At 41.5% G+C, this 15,199-nt stretch overlaps 1 protein-coding gene across 19 annotated transcripts in view; it reads left to right on the top strand.

The window, feature by feature from the left end:
* Window positions 1-15,199, top strand: part of BBX (BBX high mobility group box domain containing) — a 148,449-nt gene that overhangs the window by 24,675 nt on the left and 108,575 nt on the right. For 4 of the 19 annotated variants that reach the window (XM_062003708.1, XM_062003691.1, XM_062003653.1 and 1 more), the window contains one exon: window positions 10,501-10,584. The exons of 12 other annotated variants lie outside the window; for them this stretch is intronic. The gene's annotated coding sequence lies outside the window, so the exon portion shown is untranslated. Of the gene's footprint in view, window positions 1-6,219; window positions 6,237-9,198; window positions 9,216-9,849; window positions 9,936-10,500; window positions 10,585-15,199 lie in introns of those variants that run through there. 3 more of the 19 variants (XM_062003731.1, XM_062003741.1, XM_062003723.1) reach the window with 3 other exon arrangements.

Here is a 15,199-nt window from a genome sequence, read left to right as displayed (position 1 = left end):
CCACTGTATGTGCAAAGTACCACAGCAAGATGAAGTTTGATGTGTAAAAAGTCGGTGACTGTAATACCAGGGTATTACCCTTGGTAATACCTGGTGTAGAAAGAGTAGTGTAAGCAACTTGCTTTAGTTTGACCACAAAGTCAAAAGGCTCCAGAGCATATGATGTGACATACCCAGTTACACATCTTACTGAGCAGAGTGGTAGCTTTCCAGAGGGCAATGGACGCTGGGTGCTTTTTCTCTACTGTGATAGATACATGATTGTGGGAGATTTCTGCTTTGTGATGTACTTAAGTGAGCTGTGAGGCCTAGTGAAGATTACTGAGTAGTTTGACAATTGATGACATTGCTGTGTAACTCCAAATTAATCATAGTATTACTAGAAGAAATTGAGGTGGGAGGTGAAGAGGAATACACAGAACATGTGCCTCTTCAATGTAAATCTCTTATTCCAGTAAACCCAAGGTCTTCTCTCCCTATCTGCCAAACTCCATTTTAAATGTCTCAATGAAATTCTGTTGATTTTAGTTAATTCAGGGACAATTGGAGTTGTCCCATCCACCAGATCCCCTACCGAGGTGCTGAGTGCTTTGTCTTCTTCATGGCTTCCTTGGGAATGCAGGGCACCACTGGGCTGTGGCAAATGCCCAGCTCAACGTAAGAGGCAAGCCAGCCAGGCAAATATATACTGCCTGTTTACTAACAAAGCTAAAAGTTTCCTGCATCCGTCACACATCTGATTGATCTTCAGTGGGATTTGAGTGATTTTTAGATCTAGAGAGTTGGCTGTGCAGTACCCAGGGTCTTAAAAAGAAAAAAATCAAAAGATTCTTTGCTACCAACTTTTTAGAAGCACCTTGTTAAAATGTAGCAGTTTAAGATCCAACCTGTTGGTAAAACCTAGCATGATTTCAAATGTTGAGGGTATGTCTACTTTGCAGACCACCATGTTTTGTAGTTACCTGAGTGTGCTTTTAATAAGTTAGAGCAAGTATCGGAAGTGGTTTGGCAGTGATAAAACGGAGCTCTGTGCACACTAATTTAACTTGCATTGAGTAAGGGTAAATAACCACAGTAGCCTAACTCAGCTCTGCATGAGCTCAGAGTTCTGCATACTCAATTAGTTGGTTTAAATCAGATTTTTGTGTCTACAACCATAAGACTGCTGAAACCATCTGGAGTCTTTGAGGCCAGTCACAGCCAGTGCTGTATGCAATGAGGGTACATCTTGGACATTCCTTCAAGATGCAAAATCTGGTTAGGCTGCAGTAACCACTCTTCTTACATTAGCAAGTTGCAAATCCTGTTTATTAATTTCTTTTATAGCAGTAGATGTTAAAAATAGTACTTGGGAAGTTATTAATCAATAAACTTGGTATTTCTTTTGATATTAAGTTCTTGAAAGTGAAACTAGTTGGGGATAAGATCTGCTTATTATAGTGCTTGTTCCTGGATTTTATAGAAGTTGGGGGAGGCAGAGGAAGGTAAGCATATTGCCTTTGATGCTCAGGGTAAAATTTTTGCCCTGCTCTATTGTCTCTCCTTAAAGAAGCTGTGATTGAAAACTAGAGTCCTTGAAAATGTATGTGAAATGCAGAAGTCAACACTTAGGCCAAGTTACCTGCATTTAGATAAAATATCTTGTGTGTGCCAGTCAGTTTAGTATCTGTTTAGTACTCATGGCTTAAGTATATGAAGCTGGTGTTCCAGTGACTTCAGGGGCGTCAAGTATGTCCAAATCAAAGGAAACTGTAAATGTGATGACTGACTAGTTGTTGCTCCAATTATTGGGCCAGGCCTTGTGTTCTTACACCAGCCTTCATGGCCATGTTTAACATTCTCCCCTGTCCTCCCTCCGCCGTCTTCTAGAAAAAGCAAAATTAAAAAAAAAAAAAAATCAATACAGCATTTACTGCGGTGAAGATTTAAGTAAGTGTCTGTTGACAGGGAATTACTATGTCTGTGTGGTTTGTATACTGCATTGGCCTATGAGTGATGCAGTTAAATTCACAGCCCACATCTACAACAGATCAGAAGATCAAATTATAATAGTGGAATCACTTTGCAAAAAACAAACAAGATGGACAAGATACTAAAGTTGTCCAGGTTGCTTGTTACAGCAGCCTCTTGCTCTTAGAGGAGTACACTTACCCTTTTTCAGGTCTTTTCAGCACTAAAGCTAGCAATTGCTTTCTCTCTTCTCTCTTCTCCTGGGCTGTACCACTCAGGGTCCTAGGGAGCAACAGTGGTGCTTGATTGGGAGATGCAGGAACACAGCTGATTACTTCTTTGAAGTTAAGCAGCAGCAGCTGGAAGTTTTACTGTATCCTGTGGACCATCGTACCTTTCTGTGGCAGTCTAAAATGCACTAGTAGCATCATCTCTGCAGCCATTGCATTTCACAGGATGAGGTTTTCATGTAAATAGCTATTATTGTTGACCTGTGCTTAACTTAAGGAGTGCAGGAGAGGTACAAGATGGGAGAATTTGTGTTATTGGCAAGCCAGTGTTGTACAGTGACTTCTGGCAACTAGAGTGTTGCTCTTCTGCATAGATCAAGGACATAATTTGGATCTATAAAGCATTCCATCTTTTGGTAACAAGTGTCTTATCTTAAACCTTTTCTTCCTATTAGTTAAAACAATGCACCCCCCACAAAAAAAAAAAAAAACTGCTTGTATGTTACAGAATGTTAATGCCATGACTATGTTTATATATTTTTTTTTACAGGCAGGTAGGTAGCAGATAGATTGGCATCTGTGTTCCTTGCATTCATGCTGGAGGGGCAGGAAGAGACTCACCCTCTTCTGTGATGTCTCATAGATGTGTTTTAACCTTGCATTCAAGAAACCTGTATAGTTTTCCGTGATGAAAAGGTTTAATGTATTCATATGTGCATCACTCAGCACTTTAAATTGACTTTTACTGACTGAATGTAGAATGTAAAAAAAAATGAGTTGGGATTGGGGTTTTTTTTGGAGGGGGGTAGGCAGTTGCATGGTTGAAGTAAAAAGGGACTTTGAATGTTGGTAATCTGTTTTGTGTTCTTTACTATAAAAGTGGACTGTTCCATAACAGAAACTTTTTTTAGCTTTAGAGTCCCACACAGACAGTGAGGAGAAAACCACAGACCAGAGAAGAAATAGTGTGGGGTTTTTTTTGGGGAGGCATTGGTTTTGGGTTTATTTGGGGGGGGTTGAATGAGGAAAAATTACTCATTTTGGCTTAGATAGTATGCTGACAAAACACAGAGAAGCTCTTAGAGAAGGCCATGTGATAGCCACTGATTCACACGTCCGGATTTGGTGTCAGTTCTTTGGATAAGAGTGAACATCATCACGAGAGATGTTACTGCAAATGTTTTGCTCTGGCATATGAAACCCCAATTAACCAAGAATAAGTAATAGTTTTGCAGAAGCACCTTGTGTTCAATTTGTTTGCAGTTGTTCAGAGGAATTAGTTGTTGGTAAAACAAAAGAACAGCTAGAGTTTGGATGACTTCTGAGAAATCCATAGGAGTGGCTGAAAATTTTACTTTATTTGCTGGATTTGCGTGTTGGCTACTATGTTTACATGATGCTTTCTTGCTGGCATAACCCCCCCCCCCTCCTGTTTCCAGGGAGGAGTCATCCGTCCTTGCTCACAGTTGTGATGGCCTTGGCTGGGGCCAGCCATCTTCCTGGGCAGCTCTGCTTCCCAGGGGGTGGCTGTGCTGGGCTCGGCTGTTGTGAAAGCCGTGGTGTGTGCTGGTGTACCCCTGCACCGGGGTGGGCACCACGGGACAGGACATGGCGCTTGGGCCCCTCTGCCAGAGGGTGAGAGCAGGAGGAGAGGCTGCAGAGGTGGGAAAGCGGCCAGAGGTTAAAACAACGTGACAGTTAAAGGTCAGGCTGGGTTTGCTCTGAAGTAAAGTGAACGAAAATTATTTCCCTACTTCTTTTGCTGCCCTGCTCACTTTTCCAGAGAACATGTCTGTGCAGGAAAATAGAACCTGGGTATGCTACAAATGGGATAGCAGCCCACCTGCAGGGACCTGACCTCTCCTCTGTGCTTGCTTGCTCTTTCGCTTGGTGCTGCCACAGACTGATCTCATCTCCTGCTGTGGCTGGCACAGCCGCCAGCAGTCCACAGATGTGGACAAAACACATTTCTATAAGTCACTTGCCTATTTTCTGAATCTTACCCCCTTTGTTCCCCAACTTCTTCCAATGCCCACAGAACTCTATCAGATTTTTGGCCCTTACTTCTGAAAATAATTGTATCGTAGATTACAGCCCAAAACAAAGCTAAACTTCAGAGGATTGACAAATGTGTTACCAGTGGGACCGAGCTCGAAAAATCTGAGCTTTAATTCTTATGCTAAAGTCTTACATTGTACTTGGTCACTGTCTTAAGAATTAATATTCAAACAAATGCCAAACTTGGGCTTTCCAATGTGCAAGCTCACTGTAACCTGAAGAAAATCACAAGTGTATCCTGAATGCAGCACTAAGGCTGCCATAGTGGTTTTCTGGCTTTTCATTATAATAAATTAAATTTGAAGGATTTATTTTTATATGTATCAAGATTTTAATTCAATGAAGTACTTACTGAATGAGATGTGAAGTGGAGGGGTTTTTTTTTCTGAGGAAAAATGGCAGTATTTGGCCCAAACACTAAAGGATTCTGTAAAAAAAAATTGCAAATACCCTAAAGGAAATAATTCAAATAAATAGTTGTGTGTAGTGGCTGTTTCTAATTGGGCTTGATGTTTTATCACAGTTAGTTTTCCATTTAGGAGGGAAGATAGGAACCATAAAACTTGACGCAAATTAGCAGAGTGAAATAGCTTTCTTTGCAGCTGGTCTTTGAACCTTTGGATCTCTTAAGAATATGCTTACAGAATATTGCAGCAGTACATCTAGGAAGAAAATTGAGTTGTTAAAAACCAGAAGTAGATGTCTTTCTAATAAATAGTTTCCGATAGAAATAGAAAATAGATAAAGTTATACTAATACAGTTTCCTTTTAAAGTGTTTTGCATTTAAATCTCACAGAGAACAGTGCTCATTCTTAAAGGAATAACCAGGCAAAACCTTCTTAATTTTAAGAAACTTTAATAAGTTTTGTGCTGCAGGTAATGCATGATCTTACATTGTGAGAAGTAAATTTCTGCATCACTAAAGTTGCCAGTATCTTATTCTGGTAATAAAGCTAAAAAGGGAGAAGTGGTGTTAGGATTTTATTCTGCCACATTGTGTGTAATATCTCAGTGCCTTCCACCTATAGCAGAGAACTGGGATTTAAACTTCTCAGGATAACAGTGTGTGGTAGGGATAAGAAGGGACAGCATGCTGCCTGTGTTAGGATTTTTGGCTTGGGTATTGTATGCATTATTTAAGTATGGCATTTGTACCTGAAGTTGTTCTGACACTTGTGACATGTGGGTGTGTGTAGAGGGTAATGGGGCAATGGCCTTCTAGTGATGGAAATAGGGTGTTGCATGTACTACATAGCTCAGAAAGCTTTTGTGTGTACGTGTGTGTATGAAAGTATTTGGAGCAACTTCTTAAGAAGTACTGAGATCTAGGAACCACCAAAATGGTGGTTCTGCAATTTCTGAATATGCAGATTGTTGATGGTGTTTTCTGGAATGTTTTCTGAATTAATTTATCTCTTTAGTGTTATATTAACTGTGCAGTATTGCGGAGTTATGTAGACATTGGATTGGGAGACTGTGTCCATTCTGAGCTGAATAGTGACTTCTTTCAGATTCCCTGGTTAATATTATATTTCTTCATGGGATTAGAAGAAAATATGGAGCTTCAGTGGAGGTAATTTATTGGTAATACTGCAAACTCTGTATGTATATGTGAGCACAGTTATTTTGTGTATTTTACAGGAGGCAAAATTACAATAGTACACTGATATTGTGGATTTGATTGGGGAATTGTTTGGATGTCTTCACTGACAGTCACTTCCAGGTTAAGTTTTGGAGTGTTTTAAATATGCCCTCAAAATGTTTGCTTGTTTCCTTTATTCTTTGCTGCTACTAGTTCCTTGCTGGTTTGGGGGAGAAAGCTTTCAGTCAAGCAAGATCCGTCAGTGTTACTTTTTCCCTTTGTATTTTCTTCCACCAGGTCTTCCTCATCTTGGTCACTTTCTAAATAATTTTAGTGCTCATAAAGTACCACAGTAACAAGCCAGGAGAAGTCATCCTGTCATGTCAGTTCAGGAGAAGATAGATGTACTGATGGAGTGAGTAAATTTGATCAAACTGTCTCTGGGTTGGCTTGTTTTAAATAAAGTTAATTTGGTGCCTAATCTACACCTGCCTTTAATGTAGGGGATGAGAGGTCAGAAATTGTAACATACCAATGAATTGTGAGTACTGGTTGTTTAAGCAGTACAAAAAATTCAAGTTAATGTTGAAAAAGTGCAGAATAACCACTTGATTATAAATGCTTGGACTTCTGTGCATATGAAAATGTGTTTAAAGCACCAGAGTGTGTACAGTTGTAGGTGCTTGCTACTTCCTACTTCATGTCTTCTTTCTGAGGTAGGTTTTTATCTTGTCTAATAGCTAAGGGATGATTATATGTTAGATGATCTCTTTTCATGACCATTTTCAAGCTTTCAAAATATTTGTATGTATTCTCCCTGTGAGAATAAAGTTGAAACAATTTAAAGTAGTGAGGTTTAATTTTTTTTTATTATTATCACTTTAAAAAAACTAAAAAAGTGTCCTGTAGATGATGTGGATGCCTGAAAAATTAATATAAGGCTACCAACAGCGGACTGTACTTTTTAGTTAATTTTGCAGACCTATAGGAAATAACGACTGCAGCGTAAATAACTGCTGATCTAATGCTGTATCTATACTGAAGTCAGAGGCCTCCAAACAGGGTAATATCACTAGCCAGCAAAGATAATTGCAGAAGTCTAAGTGGTAGTGTTAAGCACAAATTGTTTCATTTTGAGAAGAATGGTTGCCTAACAATGTCTTATGCAGTACTGCCCCTGAAATCCTACACATGCTACACTTTGATTTTAAAACATACTTGTTATTTTGATGACCTCAGTCAAGGAAACTTGGGAGGAGCAAAGAAGCAGAGAATAATTATTTGAAGTACAAGCAGATGCTACTTCAGTTTCTCAAGGAAGTTTCTTTTGTAGAAAGGCAGGGTTAAAGAAATGGAGCTTTTTGTACTGAAAACAATGCAATTCTTTAGTTACTGTCTCTGCAACTTTGTATGAACTATTGTCTTAAGGGTGCTGAAGTTAGGCTGATAGAGGAGGGTCTTTCAGAACACTTATACAAAATTGTTTGCAAAATAAATAATAGCAAGTTACGGAAAAACATGTATGAGAGTGTTTTAGTTTAGTACTAAAACAAGATAGACCGATGTTAAAGATGTGCCTGAAATGATTTGTTAGTCAACCTTATAAATTGGTTAATGGTTTTTATTTACTAAGAATACTTTTGTTTAAAGTGCTTCTGATGTTTTCTAGGTTGCTGGAACAAATTGTCTTTGGCTGTCATGTCAAGAGTGCCAGAGATTGCTCTTCTATATCTAATGAAATACTCTCACTGGTGTACAGGTGTACTTGAACTGAAGCAGTTGAGAGGAGGGAAGCTAGTACACTGTAGGAAGAGTATACCTGACTGGTATTTGTAAGAACTGGGAAGTGTCCTTTTCAACACTTGAGTGTCAGTGAATAGCAGAGGAAAACCAGTACTGAGTGCTGTGGATTCTCTTCTTAAAAAGCAAGTAGGAAACAGCTTCTCCAAAATCCACAGTACAGTCCTGGGACTGGAGGGCAGGTGCGTGATATCTGGTGCGATGGACTCCCAGAGCTGTGAGTGATGCTCTACAGGTGTTGGTTTGGATTTGAAGAGAACCCTAGGCATTTATGTAACAGTAATTAGATCAGAAGCAGCTTGGCAATATCTTTGCTATTTCCCTTAAGTTGAACTCTTAGGTGTATTTTAACCTTGCCTGCTGTTGGTTTGTGCACCACCAGCACAGTATCTCACACAGGTTTTGTGGCTACTTGGTTTTAATACTCACTAGATCTGTACAGCTAAGTGTATAAATTACATTCCCAGTCCTCATTGTTCTGGCTTTAAACTGTATGCTTTCTTAGTAAGGAAGCAGCTCCACATTGCTTCAGTGCTAATAGTTTCCCTGAAAAGAATGAATAATTTGTGAGAATTATTGTGAGAATAAATTGTGAGACTCTCAGAACTTCTGCTGAGAGTGGAACTAGAGTATCTATGAATGAAAAGGGATAAAGCTGCCAAACTATATGGACATTCATGCAGAAATGGCACTGAGTAATATTAAGGTGGATAGGATCTGGAGTGTTGCTGCTTGTATGCTGGCTGGCCTAGCTTGTGTGCTGAGACTTTGGTTGCTGTTAGTCTCCTTGTGGCTCTGCTGATGTTGCTGCAGCACCTGAACATACTGCTGCAATGAAGCTCTGCATCGACTCTGTCAGAGTGGACTACTCGAGTAGCTGTAGATAGGGGTGTATGTCTGCATGAGTGACCTTAAACTTACAGCCTTAGTTAATGTAATGGCAGTTACACAAAGGAAGGCTGTGAATTGGGAAGGCTGAGGGTGAAGGTTTGGCTCCTGTCTGTCCACTCTTAGAAGTAAAGGCTGTCGGGCTCTGCAGAGGGGTAGGCAGAGAGGTGTGCTTGTGTCTCCAGCTCAGTCTGGATTTGACTGCAGACGGAATATAGGGCATACAGTGAAACAGTATATCACTGAAACAGTATCAGAAAGTGAAAGAGGCACAATGAATTTCAAAGACGGCGCTAAATGCTTTATTAAAAGTTGCTGGATTTCAATAGGCTTCTGGAATGAGATCTTCCATATGTGAGTTTAAAGACATACTACAGGTTCCTATATTGAGCAGATGAGAAAATAGATGAAAAGTGGTAAAGATCAAATTGGTTGGCCACCTTGCTCCTCTTTTACCTTCTGCCATCAGTACTGGTGTGGAAGGCATCAGACAGGATTTTAAAAAGTGTAAGAACTTGACTCAAACTGATGTACTGTTTCATTGTTTTCTGATCCCATGTCCCCTCTATCTTCCCAGTGCAAAATACCAGCAAATCTTGCCATGCAAATAAGGAGGCAAAACATTCAGAACTAAAAGGGAGGAAGACATATGTCTAAGTTGGAATTCTCTCTGTGGTTATTTCTGCAGTCTCAATTAGGAAAAAAGGTAAACCAATAGGGATTGTTTACTTTTAGTTAAGAAGTATAGCTTGGATTCTGACTACACAAGTGTTAGGAAGGTGCATTTACATGCCGTTTTGCATTATGGGTTTTAATTCTTCTGGTGAAACATCAGCTGATGGCCCCCACAGTAGTGAGTCCACCTTGTGATGTAACTTTTTGGCTTTACGTCGACACTTGCTGCTGACGTTTATTTAGAATGCTACGAATATCGCTCTATCTGGCTTTTTTGCAATGCCATTCTAATGATGTGAGCACACCTCACTTCTGAGGAACGTGGGGACAGCACAGCAAGTGGCAGACGCAGCCAGACTCTTGCCAGGGGCCAGGAGGGCCAGCAGGGGAGTCTCGGACTGGCGGGGCAGGATCAACCCTCGCCCCTGCAGGGAGCCCTGCCCCAGGAAGGGGTTTCTCGGTGGGGCTGGCCAGTGCCTTTGGGAGAGGCGGCTCGAGAGGTTCAGGAGATGCTGTCTTGGAGTTAAAGCCCACCTCGGTGTCGGTTTGAATTTTAGCCCGAAAAAGCCTCTCGGTTCTTGACGTTTTTTTCCCTAAAGACACCCCACCCCCTCCCGCCATAACTTCATCAAAGGAAGTTAGATAGTTTTGCACTAAACATGGCAGTTCGATCTTTTAGGAGATACCGTCATCTGTTGTGTTTGACACGCAGCAAGAATTCCCTTCAGCGCGGGATTCGTCCTGCAGGGACGTGCGTTTTCAGAGCGGCTCCCGCGTGAGAGGGGCCTCGGCGGCGCGGCGCGGGGTTGGCGGGGCGGCGCCCGAGGGCAGCGCGGGGCTGAGGGGCTGGCGGCGGCGGGCGCTCGCTCGCTCGCTCGCTCTTGCAGGGCCGGCTACCTGCGTGCTGCGTGCCCCTGACGTTGGTCCGCGCGGTGAGGGGGGGCGGGGAGGTACCCGCGTGTGCGAGGGGTTCTGGGGGGTGGGTGCCGGCGCCGGCAGGAGCCGAGCCGTAGGGCGGGTGTGCCGGTGAGGCGACGACGCTGGGCCATGCCGCCGGAGCCCAGCCGCCGGCAGCCAGTCCGTGCTCCACTTTTCCTCGCTCCGCGCCGCCGCTCCGCCCCGTCCGCGCTCCCCGCGCTGCTGAGATCAGCTTCCTGCTTTTCATTTTCCTCCCGACGTTGTTACTCCTCCCCTGAAAAAGAGTTATTTTCATCGGTCTGGAGTTAATTTTTATGGGTGGCTGCAGGCTCTTTTCCTGACAGGCGAACGCGCCGAGCTGGGAAAGCGGTATCATGGTGATTTTTGTTCTGTTGCAGCTAACCAGAGCTGTAGGCAGAATGGTTGACTGCTGCACCGAAAACATTTCTGTGCCAGCTCTGTGACCGTGGAAGGCAAAGGAGGTGAGTGCCGGTTTTGCCTCGTGTAGGTCCGGGCAGTTGTTGGGAGGTGGAACGTTGCAACATCCCCCTGCTCAGTAACAAGAAACGAGCAGTTACGTTGTTGTGCTCCCCGGTTAGATGCTTTGGCTCCTACCAGTACTGTAATGGAGTATACTCAGGAAATGATGGATTTTGCTTTAGCAAAGAACTGTAGTCAATGAAAGTTTATACTGTGCAAATTTGGTTTTCTTTCGTTGAAAAGTGCAGGTAGATAGGTCACAAATACAGCCATAAAGGACAGATGATAAAGGTAAGGTTCACTCCAAACAACTTACTATAGCAAAAACACTCAGGTAGGTGGTTTGAGAACTTTTTAGATGGATTGAATAATGCCAGAAAGATACTTTACAGTGATTTTGTAGTAACTGTGGATCTAGAATAATGTGATAAATATGAGGGAACAACATGACTTTACTGTGTGCAGACATAAAATTATACACAGGAAAAAAAGGAAGGAAACGATTCATTTATACAATTCCACATCTCATGATGGAAGTCAGGTTGGTTGAGAGAAAACAGATTGTTTGGAAGAATACCCCAGTTGCGACAGAGGGACAACTTACATAGAAATGCATTGTCTTGCATGGTTGCAATTTTTAAAGCTATTATTTTAAAATTATTTATGGAGAGAAGAATGTAAATACTGCAGCTTCCCCAAACAATTTTCAGCTTTTTAAACAGGTGTGCATCATTCACTGTATACCTCCTAACGGAGCTGCAAAGTCATTAATCTGTAACCAATGGCAGGTTGTTACTTAGTTTGTGTTGTACTTCTTTCGCTACTTTCTCATTACTGCCTGTTAACAGGCAGTTTAATGGGACAACTTTGTTCATTCTAACTGAGGTTCCCTGAGTGATTTTTGCAGAGGACTCTTCATGAGAATCCACTCAAAAGTCATTGCTGTGGTGGGCCGGCTGGAGTTAAATGTTGCCTTCAGCTACAGGGTACTGCCACAGGTCTGAGCTTCTCTCCAAGTGGCAAGGGACAATAGGAAGAAATTAAGGATCTTGTTGAGGATCATGGGAGATGTGATGTGTCCAAGCTCCGAGACCTGACCAGAATTGCATGTGCTTTTGATCCAAACCAGAGTGCACACCTCCAATAGTTGATTTCTGCAATGCCAAGTTGTATTTATTGGTTGTGCTATAAAATGAAACGCAGTCTTTGAGTTGTGGGAGCCAGTGATACTTCTCTTACAGTAGATCTGCTGAAAGTAGTCCAGGGGAACTTCAAAGTATGATGCACTTTGATGGAAAACGAATGAGATGGTAAATTACAAGTTGCGGTTTTATTTGTGGTAACATTTTGGGGCATGACTGATTTTTCCTTGATGGAAGTTAGCATGGCTCTTTTCAGTTGTGGAGCAAGTAGGAATATGTTTTCTGAGAGTTGTTTTGTGTTACTGGGCCATACTTACCACTTGTAATTGAACAGCTTCGTAGGTAAACATGTAAGAAACAAACCACATTTATTGCCTGGTCTGTGACCTATCTGTGGAAGTGGTGGAAAAACATTGTGTAGGAAATTATCGTAAAACTTAGTTAAGTATGGCCCCGCATCTTCTATATCAGATGCTGGGTACGCTACACTGCATGGTTTTGTCTTTATGCAATCTGTAAATTCATTAGTGCTAAATTTACTTCTTTGTATAGACTCATGATTGAGATATGAACCCTGTGTTACGATATTACTCTGAGGGATAAAACCATGGTTAAAGACCTCTTCTGCTCTATTTATGTCATTACATTAGAAAGATGATGTATGCCTGTTTACCTCAATGTGTTGATTCTAAAGGTAGTGCTAATGTTTCCCACAAGAAATGTGGAAGAAAATGTGTTTATTCTAGAAATGCAAATATATTTTGCATGTGGACCCAAGTATCCAACTCTTACTTGCCGAAAATGCTTTTTACTTGCATTCTGCCAAGTAGAGAAACTGCAGCACTGAGAACACAGGCATGATGTGAAGCATCAAGCCCAACAACTGTTGTACTTCTCTTTATTTCTATGTACTTTTGGAATCTTCATTCTGGTTGATAGGAGCCTGCTGTAAAAAATCCAACTGGTACTCAGAAGAGTCAAGGTTTCTACCCTAATGGCTCTAAATTTTTGTGCTTGCAACTGATTTGCCAGCCTTGGTAACAGCTAGGGTCAAAGAATTTGTTACTTCTCTGTCACATTTTGGCAACCTAGTCCTCTGTTAATTTGTGGAAGTTAATTTATTTCAGAGTGCATTGAAGGGAGATGAGAAGTTCTCTCTGCAAATTGCATCCTTCCTTGTTGGAGAGATTGCAAGGATATTAAGTGGTCTTAATCTGTAGGCATGAAGAGTAAAGAGTCTTCAGACTCCCAGAGTCTTTTTTTGCCTTCAGTTCCTTATACCTGTGTAATGCTGACCCCATTTTCAATGATAAAATATGTCATTTGAGCTACAGTGTCCTGACGAAGAAGGGAATAAGACTTATTTGACAGAAGTAAAAGTGAAGCATCATGTTTAAATGTCAGCACTGTCACTGAAAGAAACAGTCTCAGCCTTGGACACTTGCATCCTGCCTCATGAGGCCATGCTAGTGTTTTTTGCAGTTGTGTAATGAGCTGAACTGGAGGACTGATTGTACCTAAAATGAATGGATTTTGTTTGTTTAACTTCTTCTGTCCACCACAGATAGAACTGACTGCTGTTGGGCAGATCTTATGTTGTGTCATGAATCAGACTGGAAAACTGCCCCAAAAAAGTGGTGCGGGAGTGTGGGGAATAGAAGCAGTACAAGGGACAGGACTGCTTTTGGCTTCACAACTGGCTTATGCTATCTTACTGCTTGTCAAGCTACAGCCTTAAGGGCAAGCTAAGCAAAATGCAAGACAAGGAGGGTACATCTCCAGAAATAGACCACTGTTGTCAATATTTCTTCTACTGGGGACTTATTCACATCTTTTAAATGTGATTTTGTTGTCTGGATAGCTTCCAGTCCAGATAGCATCAGTTAGTTACTGATGCTGAAGATAATATGTCTTAATTGTGATGTTGCTTTTATCTTTCTCCTGTAACATGGTATATGCCAGACTGTTCTTAAAAGTTGCATGAAACTTTCAGTGAGCGTGTTTGGTAAGTGATTTTAGCAAGGTAGCTCCGCCTGGATGTAGAGTACCAGCTTACTACAGCTTCAGTGTGCTGGTTAAATTTTTAGGTCTGGAGTTGGTGCTGTAAATTGTTCAGTTACTCAGACTAATGGTGGAATATCTCTAAAAGAGAATGTAGCTTCTCCATCAGTGACCTGAAGAAGGGACTATCTGTGGCCAGTACTATAGTGGTTTTTGTTTGCATAGGAGGGTGATTGTTGTTATTTGTGTGTAATTCCTGGAGTTCAGGAAGTTTTTGTTAGTGATTTTCAAGAGTCTGTTATGTGTGTTAGGTGCTGGCAAAAAGTAACAGTAAATATTTCTACATTAATTACCTGAGGCTATATTTTGGCTAGGGTAGTCAAATGTTACATCCCAAGATAAAGGTCTAGTTTTGAGATTTGCTAGTGTAGATCCCCGCATTTGCTCAGGACCTTGTTACTCTATGTGATACTCTGTGCAAGTACAGGGATCTATGCTAGTGGATTTTGACAAGGGATCGATCGATATTCACTTTGCTTGGAAGTTGTTGAAACAGAAAAGAGTTGAAAACACCATCTCCTTCCTTTGCCCTATCAAAGTAAACTGAAAACCCATAGCAAAATGTGGCACATTGAGTAATACGTCAGAGTACTTCAAGCTACCAAACAGTGCTGTCCAACTAAAACTTTGTACAAAACAAAAGCGGTGTTTATGATAGGGGAACAAAAGGAATCATAGTTCCTGGATGAGAAAGAAAACTTACTTAAATGTTTCTATCAAACTTGCACAGCATGAAGTTCATTTGGCTTCTATAAAGGCAGAAGGATTGAAAGAACTACCCAGAATCCTAAGCGTAAAAAAAAAGTTAAAAAAATACCTGTTTCTTTTGGAGGGAAAAATACGTCTCCACTCCCTGTAAGTGGACAAGCTAGTTAATGAGAGTAAATCACAAGAATAGTGTTTTCTTTGTTAGGCAAATTGTAGCAAAATACAAGGTACCTAACTCATTTCCATGTTTCTGTAAGTACACAGCTTCTACTGGTGAGGACATGGAGTTACTACCCCTGTTCCAGCACCTTCTCAGTGTTTTGTCCACCCTCTCTATGGACATGGGTAATAGCAGCAGCATTTTCCATAGACTTCTGTCTGGGATGATAGTGGGAGGGTCTTACTGGGAAGCACTGTTAGAGCTGTGGAGGGCATGGTGTGGGGAGCTGGTGTGGGATGCTGCCTCAGGACATAGTTTTCCCTGATGGCCAGCTAACCTCAGCTGAAACCCTGGCAGCATCTGAGATTTTTCAGAAGTGATACTGAAAGTGATACATGGCAGGGCATGTTTATTTGTAATGAGGACTAATGCTGCTCAGAGGATTTTTTTTTCCTCCCCAAAAGCAGCCCCAAAAGATGCTATGGAAAAAATGTGTGCATTTCAACTGAGGATGAGCAAGATCTGCTGCAGAATAAATCTGGATTC

This window comes from Colius striatus, chromosome 1, assembly GCF_028858725.1.
Source record: "Colius striatus isolate bColStr4 chromosome 1, bColStr4.1.hap1, whole genome shotgun sequence".
NCBI lineage: Eukaryota > Metazoa > Chordata > Aves > Coliiformes > Coliidae > Colius > Colius striatus.
The sequence above is the reverse complement of the archived record's forward strand: the minus strand, read 5'-3'. Positions and strand labels throughout refer to the sequence as shown.